Below are 22,967 nucleotides of genomic sequence, written 5' to 3' on the forward strand. Positions count from 1 at the left end.
GAGACTCAGGCAGGGACCAAATCACTAACTGACCCTGTCCTGACTATGGGTGAAGCATGAACAAGACATATCAGGGTTGAAGACTTCTAATGGTCTTTGATGTCAAAAGGTGCTATTTTTTCAACTACCAGATATTATTTTTAATATAAATAAACATGATATGATAGTGCCTATCATTATAAAATATCTCTTTAATTCATCCCAAGAGGGGTTGTCAAGGAAAATGGTGATCTACATTTTGCTAAGTCTGATGATTTTTCTTCAGCTCTCACATTATTTGTCAGTAGTGCCTGGCATTGTTTATCATTACCATTTTCTTGAAATATTTTTTGTACTCAACTTTGGGAACATTCCACTTGTCTCATTTTCTCCTATTTCATAGGTTGTTCCTTTTCTATTTCTTTTTTGTTTTCTTCTCATTTCCTCAGGTCAAAACACTTGGTATACTTGTTAAAAATATGGTACCCAGTCTGTACACCTAGAAATTCTCTTTCCATTGGTCTGAGTTGGAGTCTAGGTATTTTTTTTTAAGATGGTTAAGATATGAATTTTATATTACATGCATCTTACCACAATTAAAGCAATTTAAAAAAAAAGCCTCTTAGGTGATTCTTACTAGCAGCCAGGACAAAAACTTCAGATTTATCTATTTACAATACTCAAATTTATATCTCTAGCCTGTAACTATCCATGAATTCTAGAATTGTCTTTCCCACTGACAGCTTGACTTCTCTCCTTGGATGTCAAATAAGCTTCTCAGACTTGACTGGACCGAAAGCAAATTTGTGGTTTTCCCATCCTGTACCTGCTCATCCCACAGTTCTCCCCCAAATCCTCAGAATCATTATTGACTCTTCTCCTCTCATGTTCCCCACCCAAACGTCAGCAAATCTTGTTAGCTATGTTTTCAAAATATATTCAGAATCTGACAGTCTTCCACCACTTTTGCTACTACTAATCTGACCCAAATCACCATCATTTCCTACTTGGATTATTGCGGAAGCCACCTAATTGGTCTCTTTGCCTCTATCCTTGTCCTTAAGCAGTCTTTGTAAAACTTAACACGGTCATTTATTTTTCTGGAGTTGAGCTGTAGGAGTTGCTTGTATATTTTTGAGATTAGTTGTTTGTCGGTTGCTTCATTTGCTATTATTTTCTCCCATTCTGAAGGCTGTCTTTTCACCTTGCTAATAGTTTCCTTTGATGTGCAGAAGCTTTTAAGTTTAATTAGGTCCCATTTGTTTATTTTTGCTTATCAGCAGATGAATGGATAAGAAAGCTGTGGTACATATACACAATGGAGTATTACTCAGCCATTAAAAAGAATACATTTGAATCAGTTCTAATGAGGTGGATGAAACTGGAGCCTATTATACAGAGTGAAGTAAGCCAGAAGGAAAAACACCAATACAGTATACTAACGCATATATATGGAATTTAGAAAGATGGTAACGATAACCCTGTATACGAGACAGCAAAAGAGACACTGATGTATATAACAGGCTTATGGACTCTGTGGGAGAGGGAGAGGGTGGGAAGATTTGGGAGAATGGCATTGAAACATGTGAAATGTCATGTATGAAACGAGATGCCAGGCCAGGTTCAATGCACGATGCTGGATGCTTGGGGCTGGTGCACTGGGACGACCCAGAGGGATGGTATGGGGAGGGAGGAGGGAGGAGGGTTCAGGATGGGGAACACATGTATATCTGTGGTGGATTCATTTTGATATTTGGCAAAACTAATACAATTATGTAAGGTTTAAAAATAAAATAAAATTAATTTAAAAAAAAAAAAAACTTAACACGGACAATGTTATTCCTTTGTATCATATCCTCTGACTGACTTCACATCTCATCCAGAAGAAAACTCACAGTCTTTAAAATATCTCACCAAGCCCGCACAATCTGCCCCTCAGCCTTTATCTGTCTCATCTCTTACGATGTTCTGCCTTCTCTCCATGCTGCTGTTACTCTGGCCACTCTGTCTTGTCCAGCATGCTCCCATCTCAGGGCCTTTGCTCTTCCTGCAGCCTCTGAGGCTTCAGTTGGTTAGCTTGTCCAAGTTCACACAACCAGTACGTGGCCAAGCTGAGATTCCAACCCACCTCTGGTTCTAAATTCGGTGCTTTTACTATGGTATCATGTGGCCTTGCAAACAGTATTCATTCCATCATCTGGTAAATGCTGTTCTAGGTGCTGAGGATAGAGTAGCAAACAAGACAAAGCGCCTAACTTTGTGGAGCTCACATTCTAACTGGGAGAGATAAAAAATAAATACATTCAACATATAGTATGTAGAGAAAGTCAAAGTTGCTCAGTCATGTCCAACTCTCTGTGACCCCATGGACTATAGAGTCCATGGAATTCTCCAGGCCAGAATACTGGAGTGGGTAGCCTTTCCCTTCTCTAGGGGATCATCCCAACCCAGGGATGAACCCAGGTTTCCCCACATTGCAGGCAGATTCTTCACCAACTGAGCCCAAGAATACTAGAGTGGGAAGCCTATCCCTTCTCCAGCGCATCTTCCTGACCCAGGAATTGAACCGGGGTCTCCTGCATTGCAGGTGGATTCTTTACCAACTGAGCTATCAGGGAAGCTCTCTATGTAAAGAGTTTATTATGTACATTAGTATGTAATATGATGTTAAATGCTGAGGAGAAAAGTAAAGCAAGGTGAGAGAGATAGGAAATGCAGGGCAAGCATTGCTCTTGTATTAACCTATCGGTAGTCAGGAAGGCCTCACAATAAAGCAACTTTTGAGCAGAGACCCGAGTGGAGAAGGAAGTGTGAGAATAAGCCATGGGGAGAGAAAAAGGGAGACTCAAGTTAGAGAGATGCCAAAGCAATTCACATTTCCTTTGAATTTACTTTCAATGTTCCTGTTAACATACTAAAATATTTCTGAAAAACTATGCTCACCTGTGTTTTGAGTATTTTTGGATTGGTATGAGTGGATTGCTCTTGTCCAGACATGTTTGTGATTAAGAAATTGGAACAAGATTGCAACTTTCAGTTTCACAAAGTCCCTCTGGCCTATAGAAACACACACCAAATGTGAATTCTAGAGTCAGATCACATGTAAAGAAAATCCTGCCTTTACTATGCATACTGTTTGTATATATATTAAAAAAGTGTTAGTTGCTTAGTTGTGTCTGACTCTTTGCGACCCCATTGACTGTAGCCCATCAGGTTCCTCTGTCTGTGGAAATCTCCAAGCAAGAATACTGAAGTGGGAGGCCATTCCCTTCTCCAGAGGATCATTCGAATCCAGGGATCAAACCCAGGTCTCCTGTTTGTATAACCTAGGACAATTTACTACCCTATTTTAAGCCCCAGTTCCCAAATCTGTAACATGAGGGTGATTGTAGCAAGTGAGTTTTCAGCCAGTATACACCAATGTGCTGTCTGTTTTGATTGGTTGGCCATATCACTTGTTAATTATTTTCAATATCATCCTTAGATAAAATTATTTACCTCATGGGAGTCATTGTGATAAGGAAATAATGTAAGCACTTATTATATTTATTATTGTATTTATCATTATTATTAGGATATAATTCACTAATAAACATCTCTATCCTAGTTTATAATATTCTTATAAACTTGGTTATCTTGGAAAAGTGAAAGTGAAAGTGTCAGTCACTCAGTTGTATCCAGCTCTTTGTGACTCCTCGGATTATAGCCCGCCAGGGTCCTCTGTCCATGGAATTCTCCAGGCAAGAATAGCAGAGCTGGTTGCCATTCCCTTCTCCATTTTCTAGGAAAGATTGGACTAAAAATCAGTTATTTCTTATAGAAGATTGTTTGATAGAAGTTGAGCATGAGTCAGATGTATGAAAACTTGTCTCACATGGGTAGAAGTGGTATCAAAACCATTTACCAGATTGGGACTTAAACCCACGTTCAGTTCAGTTCAGTTGCTCAGTTGTGTCCCATCTTTTTGACCCCATGGACTGAAGCATGCCAGGCCCCCCTGTCCATCACCAGCTCCTGGAGTCTCATGTCCATCGAGTCGGTGATGCCATCCAACTATCTCATCCTCTGTCGTCCCCTTCTCCTCCTGTCTTCAGTCTTTCCCAGAATCAGGGTCTTTGCATCAGGTGGCCAAAGTATTGGAGTTTCAGCTTCAGCATCAGGCCTTCCAATGAATATTCAGAACTGATGTCCTTTAGGATGGACTGGTTGGATCTCCTTGCAGTGCGAGGGATTCTCAAGAGTCTTCTCCAACACCACAGCTCAAAAGTATCAATTCTTCAGCACTCAGCTTTCTTTAGAGTCTAACTCTCACATCCATACATGACCACTGGAAAAACCTTGACTAGATGGGCCTTTGTTGGCAAAGTAATGTCTCTGCTTTTTAATATGCTGTCTAGGTTGGTATTAGCTTTTCTTCCAAGGAGGAAGCGTCTTTTAATTTCATGGCTGCAGTCACCATCTGCAGTGATTTTGGAGCCCCCCAAAATAAAGTCTGCCACTGTTTCCCCATCTACTTGCCATGAAGTGATGGGGTCGGATGCCATGATCTTAGTTTTCTGAATGTTGAGCTATAAACCAACTTTTTCACTCTCTTCTTTCACTTTCATCAAGAGGCTCTTTAGTTCTTCTTAGCTTTCTGCCATAAGGGTGGTGTCATCTGCATATCTGAGGTGACTGATATTTCTCCCAGCAATCTTGATTCTAGCTTGTACTTCTTCCAGCCCAGCATTTCTCATGATGTTCTCTGCATATATGTTAAATAAGCAGGATGACAATATACAGCCTTGACATACTTCTTTTTCTATTTGGGGCCAGTCTGTTGTTCCATGTCCATTTCTAACTGTTGCTTCCTGACCTGCATACAGATTTCTCAAGAGGCAGGTCAGGTGGCCTGGTATTCTCTTCTCCTCAGAATTTTCCAGTTTGTGATGATCCACACAGTCAAAGGCTTTGGCATGTCAATAAAGCAGAAATAGATGTTTTTCTGGAACTCTCTTGCTTTTTCGATGATCCAGCAGTTGTTGGCAATTTGATCTCTGATTCCTCTGTCTTTTCTAAATCCAGCTTGAACATCTGGAAATTCATGGTTCATGTATTGCTGAAGCCTGGCTTGGAGAATTTTGAGAATTACTTTACTAGCGTGTGAGATGAGTGCAATTGTGCAGTAGTTTGAACATTCTTTTGCATTGCCTTTCTTTGGAATTGGAATGAAAACTGACCTTTTCCAGTCCTGTGGCCACTGCTGAGTTTTCCAAATTTGTTGGCATATTGAGTGCAGCACTTTCACAGCATCTTCTTTTAAGATTTGAAATAGCTCAACTGGAGTTCCAACTCACCTCCACTAGCTTTGTTCGTAGTGATGCTTTCTAAGGCCCACTTGACTTCACATTCCAAGATGTCTGGCTCTAGGTGAGTGATCACACCATCGTGATTATCTGGGTCGTGAAGATCTTTTTTTGTATAGTTCTTCAGTGTATTCTTGCCACCTCTTCTTAATATCTTCTGCTTCTGTTAGGTCCATACTATTTCTATCCTTTATTGTGCCCATCTTTGTATGAAATGTTCCCTTGGTATCGCTAATTTTCTTGAAGAGATCTCTAGTCTTTCCCATTCTATTGTTTTTCTCTATTTTTTGCACTGATCACTGAGGAAGGCTTTCTTATCTCTCCTTGCTATTCTTTGGAACTCTGCATTCAAACAGGCATATCTTCCCTTTTCTCCTTTGCTTTTCACTTCTCTTCTTTTCACAGCTATTTGTAAGGCCTCCTCAGACAGCTATTTTGTTTTTTTGCATTTCTTTTTCTTGGAGATGGTCTTGATCCCTGCCTCCTTACAATGTCATGAACCATCCATAGTTCATCAGGCACTCTGTCTATTAGATCTAGTCCCTTAAATCTATTTCTCACTTCCACTGTATAATCATAAGGGATTTGATTTAGGTCATACCTGAATGGTCTAGTGGTTTTCCCCACTTTCTTCTATTTAAGTCTGAATTTGGCAATAAGGGGTTCATGATCTGAGCCACAGTCAGCTTCTGGTCTTTTTTTTGCTGACTGTATAGAGCTTCTCTACCTTTGGCTGCAAAGAATATAATCAATATGATTTCGGTGTTGACCATCTGGTGATGTCCATGTGTAGAGTCTTCTCTTGTGTTGTTGGAAGAGGGTGTTTGCTATGATCAGTGCATTCTCTTGGCAAAACTCTATTAGCCTTTGCCCTGCTTCATTCCATAGTCCAAGGCCAAATTTGCCTGTTACCCCAGGTGTTTCTTGACTTCCTACTTTTGCATTCCAGTCCCCTAGAATGAAAAGGACATTTATTGGGGGTGTTAGCTCTAGAAGGTCCTGTAGGTCTTCATAGAACCGTACAACTTCAGCTTCTTCAGCATTACTAGTTGGGGCATAAACTTGGATTACTGTGATATTGATTGGTTTACATTGGAAATGAAAAGAGATCATTCTGTCATTTTTGAGATTGCATCCAAGTACTGGATTTAGGATTCTTGTAGACTATGATGGCTACTGCATTTTTTCTAAGGGATTCTTGCCCAAAGTAGTAGACATAATGGTCATCTGAGTTAAATTCACCCATTCCAGTCCATCTTAGCTCACTGATTTCTACCATGTTCACTCTTGCCATCTCCTGTTTGACCACTTCCAATTTGCCTTGACTCATGGACCTAACGTTCCAGGTTCCTATGCAATATTGCTGTTTATAGCATTGAACCTTGGTTCCATTTCCAGTCACATCCACAACTGGGTGTTGTTTTTGCTTTGGCTCCATCCCTTCGTTCTTTCTGGAGTTATTTTTCCACTGATCTCCAGTAGCATACTGGGCACCTACTGACCTGGGGAGTTCATCTTTTTTTTTTTTTTTTTGAGTTGCGAGTTAAGTTTTATTTGGGGCAAAATGAGGACCACAGCCCGGGAGGCAGCATCTCAAATAGCTCTGAGAGACTGCTCCCTGGGCAGTTCATCTTTCAGTGTCCTATCTTTTTGCTTTTTCATGCTGTTCATGGGGTTCTCAAGGCAAGAATACTGAAATGGTTTGCCATTCCCTTCTCCAGTGGACTACATTTTGTCTGATCTCTCCACCATGACCCATCCATCTTGGGTGGTCCTATATGACATGGCTCATAGTTTCATTGAGTTAGACGAGACTGTGGTCCATGTGATTAGATTGATTAGTTTTCTATGATTGTGGTTTGAACCTATGTGATTGTGAACCTGTGTGCTGGGACTCAAACCCAGCCAAAACCCAGTTTGGGATTCAAATCCATGTGACTGGGACTTGAACCTAGCCAAAACCTTGCTTGGGACTCAAACCCATGTGGCTGGGGCTCAAACCCAGCCAAAACCCACAGTACCTGGTTTTAGGATCTAATGAAGCTCAGGTTCTTGATGTCTCATTACAGAAAGAATTCAGTGAGAAACAAAGTGATAGGTAGGAAGTGGATTTATTCAGATTCAGAGAGAAGCACACTCCACAGAGTGTGGGCCATTGCAGAGGGCAAGTGTTGTGCCAAAATTTGGCATGGTTAGTTTTTATAGGTTGGGTAACTTCATATGCTAATGAGTGGGAGGATTATTCCAACTATTTTGGGGAAGGGGCAGAGATATCCAGGATCTGCATCACTGCCCACTCCTTGGTCCTTTAACAGTCCCTTGGAACTGTCATTAGTCATGTATGGGTGTGAGATTTGGACTCTAAAGAAAGCTGAGTGCTAAAGAATTGATACTTTTGAACTGTGGTGTTGGAGAAGACTCTTGAGAGTCCCTTGGACTGCAAGGAGATCCAACCAGTCCATCCTAAAGGAAATCAGTCCTAAATATTCTTTGGAAGGACTGATGTTGAAGCTGAAACTCTAATACTTTAGCCATCTGATGTGAAGAACTCAGTTATTTGAAAAGACCCTGATGATGGGAATGATTGAGGGCGGGAGGAGAAGGGAATGACAGAGGATGACATGGTTGGATGGCATCACCCACTCAATGGACATGAGTTTGAGTAAACTCTGGGAGTTGGTGATGGACAGGGAAGCCTGGAGTGCTGTAGTCTATGGGGTTGCAAAGAGTCGGACATGACTAAGCAACTGAACTGAACTGAACTGGAACTGTCATGGCAACTCTGGGTGTGTCATTTCACTTACTGATTGAGGATCAAGTTCTGTCTTGTCTGCCATCTTGGTCCCATTTGATTCTAATGGGTTTATGTTGTGCCCTTGGGCTATGTCATTCTTTCAAAAACTGTGCCCTGCCCCTTTCCCTCCTGTTACAGTATGACTTCTGTCTTTGCCTAGTGAGTGAACTGAAGTCTCTTAGTCATGCCTGACTCTTTGCAACCCCATGGACAGTAGCCTGCACCAAGTTCCTCCATCCATGGGATTTTATAGGCAAGGGTACTGGAGTGGGTTGCCGTTTCTTTCTCCAGGGAATCTTCCCGACCCAGGGATCGAACCCAAGTCTTCTGCATTGTAGACAGATGCTTTACCGTCTGAGCCACCAGGGAAGTCTTTGCCTAGATCCAAAGACAAAGTAGGTCCAAATACTTGAAGAGCTCAGCTGCTGAGTGGCTGGATAAGAGTGAGGTCTTAACACAGTCTCTGAAAGCCTTTGGCTCCCTCTGCAGAGCCAGAGCAAGATGACTTCGCAGTCTTGAGGGACCCTGAGTGTGTGTCTTTTGCCAGCTCTGTACCTTCTCCCTGCTCCTGCCACCTCCCTGCTCAGCCCTGCTCAGTGGAGACTGGCTCCCAGCAGAGCATGTAACATCTTTCTGTCAAAGCTAGCCCTGGAAGGAAGGCCTGGTAAAGTCATTTGTGCTGAGATAATAATTAGTATCAACCTTTAAGAGTAATTGCCTTTTATCCCAGGAAAATCTCATTAAAAGGTGAAATTCCAGTATGAATTTTGAGGTTTTAGTTGTAGATGGGGAACTCACTGAAAGGCAGTAGAGCTCCCTCTGTAATGTTAAAACAACAGTCTGCAAAGTCTGCAGTTTATTGCAGTTCATCTAAAATATGAGATTGTAGGTGTATATAGGAACATAATTTAACATCATTTTAAGAAGAAGGAAAAAAGCTGTCACCATCGAAACTGGTTTATTCTAGCTTTTCCGAAAGCCAGAGATTTAATGTCAAACAGTAGAGCCAAAGAAGATAATCATCTTTTAGTCTTTCAGAAGATTTTAATCCCTTTTGGCTTTCCTCCAAGGATAGCTGAACAGGACATTAAGTGGCTGAAAAGCCCAAGTTTTCAATGTTTCATAACTGCAATCAGTCCTATGCATTAATTTTGAGGAAGCACTAAATTATAAAAACTCTCATAGTAAGGCAAGCAGCTCATGGATTTTTCATTTTCTTTTCTTCTTTTTTTTCTTTTTTTTTGGTGGGAGGAGCTAAGAGATTTTGTTTTAGTTAATTTTTTTTTTTTTTTTCTTAAACGATGAAAGAGAAAATGCTTCACTGGCCCACAGCAAACATTCCCATAAAATTCTCTTTGGCCATGACTAAGCACAACACATGTAGAGCCAAGAGGGGTTTTATGGCTTCCCCTTATTTCCCCTGCAGAGAAAAAAAATGAGAGTAGGATCAAAATAAAGTTGGAATGTAAACCATATTTCTACCTCATTGGTTGGGCTTCTACTCTGCGTCTTAATAATATCTGCAATGGTTTGGTTTTATCAAAAAGGAAAAAGAAAAACTATCTTCTTTCCTCTTGGGCTTCTAGAAGAGACAGTATACATAGGGAATTCTGTGAGCTGAGCTGCTGTTGCTGCTTTGGTCAGGCACATTTACAAATTTCACTGATGTGGTCAGTGGCTCCCAGGCAGCCTCCTGGGAACCACAGGGTTGAGACAGTACTTCTGAAGGCAGGAACAGTGTCCTGTCCAGCAGGCTCTTGATTATGAGTGCTGATCACTTCTGGAGCAAGGTAATCCTGGCTGGCTGTCAGCTTCAACTCCAGCCCTGGGAACCCAGACCCACCAACTCCTTGTAATACTATCATGGCAATCCACTCTGCTGACTGGGTCAATAACCTTCCCAGAGAAATCAGATGAAATAGGGGCAATATTTTTTTTCTACCAAGGGTAACTGATCCATGTGGATGGGATTCAGGGCAGTAAGCCAGTGCTTTCTCAGAACTCTCAGTTTTTAATTTTAAGCAGGACTGACTGCCCTCTTGCCCTCCCTGAACCTCATTTTCCTACTCTAGACAAGGGAGGACAACTGATTACGTTATAGAAGAAAGCATTTGTTTTCGTGTAGGCACACATGTTCCATATTTTGAATAAAAATGATACATTTAAATTTCATGGAGATTGGGGGAAAACATTGTAAGTGTAAAAATAATGTTGAGAAAATAAAAAATATCAATAGACTTCAGCTTGTAAGAATTTGATACTACTCTGTGGTAAAAGATTATAAACAAAATCAAAAGTCAAATGATAATTTGGAAGATATTCGTTTACATATAACAGGAAAGGATTAATATGCTTTACAAGAAAGGAATTTTTACATAGCAATAAGAAAAAATTCTCTAGTATCCCAATATAGAAGTGGGCAAACAAAGCAATCTTGTAAACCAGCTGAAAAACTAAAACTATCAGATATTCTAGTAATTAAGACACGGTTCTAATGGCTCAAGAATACACAAACCAATCAACCATTGGAACAGAATAGAGAAACAGAACCACATAAGCATGGTCACCTGATTTACAACAAAGGCAACAAATAATGTAAGGCAGAGGGTAAAAGATGGTCTTTCAATTAAATAGTGCTGGGTGAATTGACTATTTGTATGGAATAAAATGCATCTGAACCTCTACCTCAGATGATACACATGAAACAGCTCCAAATGAATCCAGATCTAAACATGAAAGGGGAAAAGCAAAAAAAATACAGAAGAAAACATAGAAGAACATCTTCATGATCTTGGAATGGATAAAGATTATTTAAACAGTTACAAAAAGTATTAATCACTAAAGAAAACAATTGATAAACTGTACTAAAATTAAAACTTCCATTCACACAAAGATACCATTGAGAGAAAAAAAAGGAACCTAAAGAGTGGGAAAAGATATTTGCACGTATTTATCCAACTTACTAGGTAGGAAAAAAGAGCAAAAATTTGAATAGATACTTCATGAAAGTGTATATTAAATGGCTAAGAAACATATGAAAAGGCATCAGTATCAGTCATCAGGAAAAATCAAATTAAAACCACAATGAGATAGTGTCACATACCTACCAGAATGAAAGTGAAAGTGAAAGCCACTCAGTCATGTCCAACTCTTTGCAACCCCACGGAATTCTCCAGGCCAGAATACTGGAGAGGGTAGCCCTTCCCTTCTCCAGGGGATCTTCCCAACTCAAGGATCGAAACCAGGTCTCCTGCATTGCAGGTGGATTCTTTACCAGCCGAGCACAAGGGAAGCCCAAGAATACTGGAGTAGGTAGCCTATCCCTTCTCCAGCGGATCTTCCTGACCAAGGAATTGAACCAGAGTCTCCTGCATTGCAGGCGGATTCTTTACCAACTGAGCTATCAGGGAAGCCCTACTAGAATGGCTACAATTAAAGACCAACAATACTAAATATTGATAAGGATGTGAAACAACTGTAACTCTCACACCTTGCTGATGGGATATAAAATGGTTATGACCATTTTGAAAGCAATTTTGGCATTATCTATTAAATATGTGCGTACTCAGCAATTCTACACCAAATTCTTTCTCCAAAAGACATGACATAGCAGCAGTATTCATAATACCAAATGGGAAAATGCCCAAATACTCATCAGTGGATAAATAAATTGTGGTACATTTACATAATGGAATTCTAACAGCAATAAGAAGAAAACAATCTGCAACCTTATGCAACAACATGAATGAATCTCATAAACATGTATTATGGAAAAGAAACTAGACACAAAGAGTATACACCTTGTTATTAATTTATAGAAAGTACAAAAACAGGTGAAAATAATTTTTTGTTGTGCTAATGAGAGTATAAATCACCCACTTTGAAAGATGTTTTGGCAAAATAGAAGAATAGAGCAAGAGTCAAAACTTTTCATGCACTTTGACTTCTTGAACTCTATCCTAAGGAAAGAACTGTAGAAGCCCATATCAATTTAGGGGCTTCCCTTGTGGTTCAGATGGTAAAGAATCTGCCTGCAATGTAAGACACCTGGGTTTGATCCCTGGGTTAGGAAGATCCCCTGAAAGAGGGCATGGCAACCCACTCCAGTATTCTTGCCTGGAGAATCCCACAGACACAGGAGCCTGGCTGGCTACAGTCCATGGGGTCACAAAGAGTTGGACACAACTGAGCAATTAAGCACATATGTCAATTTACATTAAAAGATATTAATGCTAGAGTTCTTGTACTAATAAAAAGTTGGAAACTGATAAATATCTCTAATAGAGAAGTAATTAAATAACTTTGGTATATATGCTTTTGATGAACTATTATGCAGCCACTAAAGATCATGTTTTTAAACCATATTTAATAATATTCAATACTCATGATTTAATATAAGGTGGAAAGGAATACGTCAAGGCTGTATATTGTCACCCTGCTTATTTAACTTATATGTCGAGTGTATCATGCGAAATGCCAGGCTGGATGAAGCATAAGCTGAAATCAAGATTGCCCAGAGAAATATCAACAACCTCAGATATGCAGATGACACCACCCTAATGGCAGAAAGCAAAGAGGAACTAAAGAGCCTCTTGATGAAGGTGAAAGACGGAGTGAAAAAAATGGCTTAAAACTCAACATTCAAAAAACTAAGATCATGGCATCTGGCCTCATCACTTCATGGCAAATAGATGGGGAAAAAATGGAAATAGTGACAGATTTTATTTTCTTGGGCTCCAAAATCACTCCAGATAGTGACTGCAGCCATGAAAATTAAAAGACACTTGCTCTTTGGAAGAAAAGCTATGACAAATGTAGACAACATTTTAAAAAGCAGAGACATTACTTTGCTGACAAAGGTCCGTATAGTCAAAGCTATCGTTTTCCAGTAGTCATGTATGGATGTGAGAGTTGGACCATTAAGAAGGTTGAATGCCTTAGAATTGATGCTTTTGAACTGTGGTGTTGGAGAAGACTCTTGAGAGTCCCTTGGACTGCAGGGAGATCAAACCAGTCAGTCCTAAAGGAAATCAATCCTGAATATTCATTGGAAGGACTGATGCTGAAAGTAAAGCTTCAATACTTTGGCCACCTGATGCAAAGAGCCGACTCATTGAAAAAGACCCTATGCTGGGAAAGATTGAGGGCAGGAGGAAAAGGGGATGACAAAGGCTGAGATGGTTGGATGGCATCACTGACTCAATGGACATGAGTTTGAGCATATTCCAGGAGTTAGTGAAGGACAGGAAAGTCTGGCATGCTGCAGTCAATGGGGTCGCAGAGTCAGACATGACTGACTGATAATGACCAAAAAAATGTAGGATAAAATACCATACAATACAGTCCCAATATTATTGCATATGTATACGTGTGTGCTCAGTTGTGTCTGACTCTTTGTGACCTCATCAACTGTAGCCCTCCAGGCTCCTCTTTCCATGGAATTTTCCAGGTAAGGTTACTGGAGTGGGTTGTTATTTCCTATTTCAGGGGATCTTCCGGACCCAGGGATTGAATCTAAGTCTCCTGTGTCTCCTGCATTAGCAGGCAAATTCTTTATCACTAGTGCCACCTGTATATTCACGTACACACACATATATATATATATATACACACACATACATATGCAAAAGAAGGGGGAAAAAACCACAAGGTAAATAGAAGTCATTCCTATAAAGTGGAATTACAGGGCATTTATATTTTCTTCTTTAAAAAATTTTTCCATGTTAGTACTTATGACTATGGTTCTGCCATAGCCTTGAACCTTCTGCTAAACAGGACTCAATATCCCTTTTGTTCCCTAGGATTCCATTAAGACCAAGTGTTGATTTTTACTCAAGATTTTATAAGAAAGAGGACAGTTTTACACTGTGCAGTTCATAGACCTTTATATAGTCCCTTTAAGTGTGCCTTGTGATGGCTAACTTTATACATCAACTTAACTGGGTCATGGGATGTCCAGATACCCAGTTAATATTATTTCTAGGTGTGTCTGTGAGGGTGTTTCCAGAAGAAATGAGCATTTGAATCCATAGCAGATTCCCTTCCCCAGTTACACAATCTGTTGAGAGTCTGAATAGAACAAAAAAAGGGTGAAGGAAGTGAGACTTTGCCCTCTATGCCTAACTACTTGGACTCCCAGGTGGTGCTAGTGATAAAGACCACGGCTTGTCAGTGCAGGAGACGTAAGCGTCTTAGCAGCAGCAGTAGCCTGACTACTTGACTACCTGAGTTGGATAGCAGTAGTGTCCTGCCCTAGGATTGAAACTTACTCCATTGGCTCTCTGGTTCAGGTCTTGGAATTGTGGGTGTGTGTGTTCTTAGTTGCTTCAGTTGTGTCTGACTCTTTGCAATCCCATGGACCGTAGCCCGCCAGGCTCCTCTGTCCACAGGATTCTCCAGGCAAGAATAATACTGGAGTCTGCTGCCATGCCCTTCTCCAGGATCTTCCTGACCCAGGAATTGAACCTGGCTCTCTTGCACTGCAGGCAGATTCTTTACCAACTGAGCCATCAGGGAAGCCCCCTTAGAAGTGTACTAAAATGTGTACCATCTGTTTTCCCTGTTTTCAGGCCTTTTGACTTGGATTGGAACTACGTCACCAGCTTTCTGGTCTCCAAGCTTACGGATGGCAGATTGGACTTCTCAGCCTCCATGATTGTGTGAGGCAATTCCTCCTAAGTCTCTTTATATATCCTCTATCGGTTCTGATTTTCTGGAGAACCATGGCTAATCCATACCTCATCTCTTCCTTCTCTCAAGCCAGATAAGTTTTCCTTTTTGTTGTCCTTCCTTGGGCAGCACCTAGATAAGCTGGTACCTAAACAGCTTGGTTTCTGGCTTCAACAATTCCAGGTCTTCCCCATCTCAGGCCTCCAAATCTCTCTACCTTTCCGATGTAGCAAAAAATGCTTCTCCAAATATGCGTACATTCACCACCCACTCACCAAAACCTCTAATAAAAATTCTTGTTAATTTTCAATTTTTCTACAGTAGGTTCATATTACTTTCAGAGTAAAAAAATTCTGAATTCTCATAGCAGCTCAACAGAGGGAAATTTTTCTCTGGGCAGCAACAATGTTAACGAAAATGTGTAATATGCAAGACCAAGTCTGGTTAGTTAAAATTGACCTTCCATCCAGAAATTCTTCAACCTAAAAACATCCACACATCAGGTACACATTTATCTGATCATTTTAATTATATGTGTAGCAGTTCCCTTGGAGAGGGCAGGGATTGAAGAATTATTTGTATTCGCATTAGCTTTATGTAACGTTGATCGATAACTAGATGAAACAGTTAATTCTGTACTCAGAAAATAGTGGCATGAACAAACATAACAATTAGGTGACTTGAAACTCATTTCTGCCTAGTTTTTTATGAGAAGCATAATTTTCTACCTAAATTTAGTCATTCTGAACTAAAGCAGGGTGGAGTTGTACCTCATTCATTTATCCATCCACTCAGGAAACTTGTATATCCTTCTTCTGTGCCATGTACTATTCTAGGAGCTATATAGAAATAAAAATGGTTCATGAGGTCTTTCTTTTATGAAGCGTATGGGGAAAAGAGAGTCTAACATGGGGTGTGAATGTATATAAAATCGTCATACATATTTCTGTATTTTCTAAATCTTGCTGTCGTGGGACTTACCATCCACTGTAGAATAGGTTTCAGCGCTTCAGGAGATGGATGGGAATCTGCTTTAAAAAAAATAATTGCTCAGTTATTTTTTCTCCAGCAAAAAAGAAAAGAAAAATTATGGTGAAAGCCTGGTGTTATGAAAAAAGACCTTCTAAATTACTTTACACATCAATGGCTAACCTGAAGAACTCAGACCATGCTATTTTTTACACAGTGCAAAGTATACTTCTATCCAAAAGTTGCTGCCCTAGGAGAAGAAGACCAGAAGACATCAGTGCCAGTATGTGGGGGGGGGTGGGGGGAGGAGGGGTGGTAGACGAGAGGGCCAGGAGCTGGGCGCTTCAGCAGACTAGGAAAGAATGGGGGATAGAATAAAGAGAGATCCAGAGGTGGGGAATATTAGGACCAAGAACACCTAGTTGTGGTGATGGGGTTCCAGTTACGGTTGCCAGCACATCAACCACAATAGTCAGACAGGACTTGCTTTCCCTCCATTGTCTCTAGCTAAGGAAACTATCTGATTCAGTCACTCTACAACCAAGGCCAGTGAGAAGTCAGAGGACATGATAAGGGTCAAAATAACGCCTCCACTGCCATGTGGTCATGTAAGTGATATTCCTCCTCTATTAGCCAGTTCACCATCTCAGAATGGAACAGAGTCAGAGAGGGAAAAATATGAAATAGTGGACATTTTATCCCTTAAAGACTAAACATTTACCAAAAGAACTCTGGCTAGGAGAGATTTGGCTTCGAGGAACGTCCCTCTTCCGGATCTGATCCTGGAAAAGTGACCTTAGCTTTGTCCATTGTGCTCCAATGTCCTCTCTATCACCTTCACCAGGATATGCCCTTTACTCTCAAATTTCCTTTTTCCATCTGACCTCCATTCTTAAGCAAAATTATCATTTTATTTTTGCCCTGATGTCAATCAACAGTCAAAAGGAAAAGTAGCCAACAAGTTAATCCAAAATTTTATGAATTCTACTAACAACACACACACACACACACACACACACACACACACACACACCTGAAAGCTGGATCCTAGTCAAAACTTGATTGAAGACTTCAGGCTCTACTACAAAGCCACAGTTATCAAGACAGTATGGTACTGGCACAAAGACAGAAATATAGATCAATGGAACAAAATAGAAAGCCCAGAGATAAATCCACGCACATATGGACACCTTATCTTTGACAAAGGAGGCAAGAATATACAATGGATTAAAGACAATCTCTTTAACAAGTGGTGCTGGGAAATCTGGTCAACCACTTGTAAAAGAATGAAACTAGAACACTTTCTAACACCATACACAAAAATAAACTCAAAATGGATTAAAGATCTCAACATAAGACCAGAAACTATAAAACTCCTAGAGGAGAACATAGGCAAAACACTCTCCAACATACATCACAGCAGGATCCTCTATGACCCACCTCCCAGAATATTGGAAATAAAAGCAAAAATAAACAAATGGGACCTAATTAACCTTAAAAGCTTCTGCACATCAAAGGAAACTATTAGCAAGGTGAAAAGACAGCCTTCAGAATGGGAGAAAATAATAGCAAATGAAGCAACTGACAAACAACTAATCTCAAAAATATACAAGCAACTCCTACAGCTCAACTCCAGAAAAATAAATGACCCAGTCAAAAAATGGGCCAAAGAACTAAATAGACATTTCTCCAAAGAAGACATACAGATGGCTAACAAACACATGAAAAGATGCTCAACATCACTCATTATCAGAGAAATGCAAATCAAAACCACTATGAGGTACCATTTCACACCAGTCAGAATGGCTGCGATCCAAAAGTCTACAAATAATAAATGCTGGAGAGGGTGTGGAGAAAAGGGAACCCTCTTACACTGTTGGTGGGAATGCAAACTAGTACAGCCACTATGGAGAACAGTGTGGATATTCCTTAAAAAACTGGAAATAGAACTGCCTTATGATCCAGCAATCCCACTGCTGGGCATACACACTGAGGAAACCAGAAGGGAAAGAGACACGTGTACCCCAATGTTCATCGCAGCACTGTTTATAATAGCCAGGACATGGAAGCAACCTAGATGTCCATCAGCAGATGAATGGATAAGAAAGCAGTGGTACATATACACAATGGAGTATTACTCAGCCATTAAAAAGAATACATTTGAATCAGTTCTAATGAGGTGGATGAAACTGGAGCCTATTATACAGAGTGAAGTAAGCCAGAAGGAAAAACACCAATACAGTATACTAACGCATATATATGGAATTTAGAAAGATGGTAACAATAACCCTGTGTACGAGACAGCAAAAGAGACACAGATGTATAGAACAGTCTTATAGACTATGTGGGAGAGGGAGAGGGTGGGAAGATTTGGGAGAATGGCATTGAAACATGTAAAATATCATGTATGAAACGAGATGCCAGTCCAGGTTCAATGCACGATACTGGATGCTTGGGGCTAGAACACTGGGACGACCCAGATGGTATGGGGAGGGAGGAGGGAGGAGGGAGGAGGGTTCAGGATGGGGAACACATGTATACCTGTGGCAGATTCATTTTGATATTTGGCAAAACTAATACAATTATGTAAAGTTTAAAAAAAAAAACTTGATTGAAGCAAAACTAAAAATCATGTGGAAAGAAGAAGTAACATAAAATTTTTAAAAAATCCTATGATGGAAGTGTTCTAAATATGGATTGTGGTATTGGTTACACAACTGTATCAATTAACTAAAACTCATCTAATTTTGTGTTCTCTAATATGATAGCCACTAGGCACATATGGCTATTTAAATTTAAATTGATTAAAGTTGTATTATTCAGAGGAATAGAATTGAGTGTCCAGAAATAAACCTATAAGTCTGTGGTTAATTAAATGGTGCCAAGACCATTCAACAGGGAAAGATTTTTGTCAACAAATTGTTCTCAGATGACTGGATGGACACATGCAAAACAGTGAAGCTAGATCCTTTCTTTATATCATATACAAATATTAACTCAAAATAAACCAAAAACCTAAGTGTAAGCACTAAAATTATAAAACACTTAGAAAAAAACTTATGAATAAATCTTCATGATCTTTGATTTAGCAATAGAATTTGAGATCTGACATCAAAAGCACAAATAACAAGGGAGTTTCCTGTCAGTCCAGTGGTTAGGACTCTGGACTTTCACTGCCAAGGGGCTGGGTTGGATCCCTGGTTGGGGAAATAAGATCTCACAAGCCACATGGCACAGCCAAAAAATAGATAAATTTGGCATAAAAATAAAAAATGTTCGTGAATCAAAGGACTCCATCAAAAGTAAAAAAACAAAAAACAACAAAATGGGAGAAAATATTTGTCAATCATATATTTGATAAGGAATATCCAGAACTTGTAAAGAATTCTTGCAATTCAATAACAAAAAGACAAACAATCCCAAAATGGGCAAAGAACCAAATAGGTATTTCTTTAAAGATGACATACAAATGGCCAATAAGCACATGAGAGATGCTCAACATCATTAGTCATCAGAGAAATGCAAATCAGGACCGCAGTAAGATGCTACTGCATACTCCTAGGATGGCTATAATTTAAAGAAAAGAAAAGGAAAAGTGTTGATGAGGATGTAGGGAAATTGGAAACTTTGCAGTATACATTGCTCATGGGAATGTAAAGTAGTAGAGTTGCAATGAAAAACATGTTGGCAGTTTCTTAAAAAGTTAAACATAAAATTAGCACCAAGACAGTGTATTAGAAAGCAGAGACATCACTTTGCCAACAAAGGTCCATACAGTCAAAGCTATGGGTTTTCCAGTAGTCATGTACGGATGTGAGTTGGACCATCAAGAAGGCTCAGTGCTGAAGAATCGATGCTTTCAACTAGCGATTAGCGGTGCTGTAGGAGACTCTTGAGAGTGCCTTGGACCACATGGAGATCAAACCAGTCAATCCTAAAGGAAGTCAACCCTGAATATTCATTGGAAGGAGTGATGCTCAAATACTTTGGCCACTTGATGTGAAGAGCCGACTCCCTGGAAAAGATCCTGATTCTGGGGAAAATTGAGGGCAAGAGGAGAAGGGGATGACAGAGAATGAGATGATTGGATGGCATCACTGACATCACATATGACTCATATCACTGGATATGAGTTTGAGCAAATTCAGGGAGATAGTGAAGGACAGGGAAGCCCAGTGTTCTGCAGTTCATGGGTCACAAAGAGTCAGGGACTGAACAACAACAGCAACAGAATTACCAGGTCCAAGCAATTCCACTTCTAGATATATATCCAAAAGAACTGAAGATAGATATTCAAACAAAAGTTGTATGAATTTTCACACCAGCACTATTTATCTTTAGTGCCTTTAACCAAAAGGTAAGAACAACCCAAATGTCCATCAACCGATGAACAAATAAAAAAACTGTGGTATATCTATAAAAGAGCTTCCCTGGTGGCTCAGACGATAAAGAATCTGCCTGCAATGCAATGAGACCTGAGTTTGAGCCTTGGGTCAGGAAGATCCCCTGGAGAAGGGAATGGCAACCTACTCTAGTATTCTTGCCTGGAGAATTCCATGGATGGAGGATCCTGATGGGCTACCATCTATGGATTTGCAAAAAAGAATGGCATACTTGCACAAGCTACTTTCTACATGGATGAACCGTGAAAATGTTATGCTAAGTTAAAGAAATCAGATAACAAAGATCTACGTATTACAGCATTCCATTTATATGAGATATCCAGAATAGGCAAAGCCAAAGAAACAGAAAGCAGATTACAGATTGCCAAGGTATGGGGGAAGGGGATATGGGAAGTTACTGCTCGACGGGTGTGGAGTTTCCTTTTTGGGTGATGAAATGTTTTGAAATTTGATACAGATGGTTGTGTAACACTGTGAAGGTAACAAATACCAGTGAATTATACACTTTAAAATGGTAAAATGGCAAAATTTACATAACATAAATTTTACCTCAATAAAAATGTTAGAAAATTTAAAAATATATTTTATATTTTCTAGATCACACTAGCCATATTTGGGGTAGTTAGTGCCACTGATTGGATTTTGCATATTGTAGGATATTTCTACCATGTACAAATTCTATTGGAAGTACTGATACAAATGTACACTTATAATGGGTAAGTTTATTGTATATAAATTGTCCTTTGGTAAAGAGTCAGGACAGTTTAAAAAAGAAATATTCCAAAGGCAAATATATATTTTTAACCATTTAAAAATTTTGAAGTATAGTGAATTTGCAATGTTATATTAGTTTCAGGTGTACACCAAAATGATTCAATTATATATGTGATTGAATATATATATATATATTCTTTTTCAGATTCCTTTCCATTAAATCTTATTATAAGACATTGAATGCAGTTCCCTGTGTTCTACAGTAGATCCTTGTTGCTAATCTGTATTATATATACTAGTGTGTATATGTTAATACTAAAGTCCTAATTTATATATATTACATAATATAGTATATAGATAAACACGTATATATATGTATGCATATACACAGGCTTCCCTAGTGGCTCAGCGGTAAAGAATCTGCCTGCAATGCAGGAGACATGGGTTTGATTCCTGGGTCGGGAAGATCTCCTGAGGAAGGCATGGCAACCCACTCCAGTACTCTTGCCTAGAGAATCCCATGGACAGAAGAGCCTGCCGAGCTGCAGTCCATAGTGTCACACAGAGTCGGGCATGACTGAAGTGAATAAGCAGCAGCAGTGGTGTACATACACATATGACATCTTTCTTCATTCATCTGTTGATGGATACTTAGGTTGCTTCCGTGTCTTGGCTATTGTAAATAGTGCTGCTATGCACGTTGGGGTGCATATGTCTTTTCAAATTAGACTGTTCTCCAGATATAGGGCTAGTAGTGAGATTGTAGATGCTGTGCTTATCCGCTCAATCATGTCCAACTCTTTGTGACCCCATGGAATGTAGCCCGCAAGGCTCCTCTGTCCATGGGGATGCTCCAGGCAAGAATACTGGAGTGCATTGCCATGCCCTCCTCTGGGGGACTGTAGGATCATATGATAACTCTATTTTCAGTTTTTTAAGGAACCTCCATACCGTTCCCCATAGTGGCTGCACCAATTTAAATTCCCACCAACTATGTAATTGAATTCCTTTTCTCCACACCCTCTCCAGCATTTATTATTTATAGACTTTATAATAATGGCCATTCTGACTGGTGTGAGTCATATCTCATTGTAGTTTTGATTCACATTTCTCTAATAAGTAGATATGTTGAGTATCTTTTCATGTGCCTGCTGGCCATTGGTATGTCTACTTTGGAGATCCAATGGAAAATATTGATCTTTTCAAAGAACCAGGTTTTGGTTTCACTGATTTTGTCTATTATTTTCCTGTCTTCAATTTCATTGATATCTGCCGTAATGTAGTCTGCTACCTTTAGGTTTATATTATTTTTCTTTCTCTGTCCTAAATTGGAGGCTTAGTCTATTATTTTTAAATCTTTCTCCATTTCTAAAATATGAATTCAGTGCTATAAATTTCTCTCTTACCATTGCTCTCAGAGAAAGGAATGGCAATCCACTCCAGTGTTCTTGCCTGGAGAATTCCATGGACAGAGAAGCCTGATGGGTTACTGTTTGTGGGGTCACAAAGTTTGCTCGGACACGACTGAGCAACTAACACACATACCCACACCATTACTTTCACTGCATCCCATGGATTTTGTTAAGTTATATTTTCATTTAGTTCAAAATATTTAAGGATTTTTAGAGATATTCTTTGATGTGTTACTTAGAAGTATGTGGTTTAATTTCCTAATATTTTGAGATTTCCATTTATTTTTCTGTTATTGATTTTTGGCTTAATTCCATTGTGGTGTGAGAGAATACTTTGTGGGATTTCTATTCTTTTAAATTTGTTAGTGTGTGTTTTATGGCACTGAATGTGGGCTATCTTAGTGAATATCCCGTGTAAGCTTGAGGAGAATGTGTGTATTCTGCTGTTTTTGGATAAATAAATCTATAACTGTCAGTTAACTCCAGTTGATTAATAATGCTGTTTAGTTCAACTGTATGCTTACTGATTTTCTGTCTGTTGGATTTGTCAGTTACTAATAGAGAGTGTTCATGTCTTTAACTATAATAATGGCTTCCTCTACTTCTCCTTGCATTCTGTCAGTTTTTGCTTCACATATCTTGATGCTCTATTGTTAAGCAGATACACATTCAGAATTGTTGT

General features: G+C 39.5%; 1 pseudogene; it reads right to left on the reverse strand.

Annotated features, from left to right (window-relative positions):
* The window catches only part of LOC139185948 (small ribosomal subunit protein uS15-like), a 30,096-nt pseudogene that overhangs the window by 5,178 nt on the left and 1,951 nt on the right, over positions 1 to 22,967 (reverse strand).

This window comes from Bos indicus, chromosome 11, assembly GCF_029378745.1.
Source record: "Bos indicus isolate NIAB-ARS_2022 breed Sahiwal x Tharparkar chromosome 11, NIAB-ARS_B.indTharparkar_mat_pri_1.0, whole genome shotgun sequence".
Lineage (NCBI taxonomy): Eukaryota > Metazoa > Chordata > Mammalia > Artiodactyla > Bovidae > Bos > Bos indicus.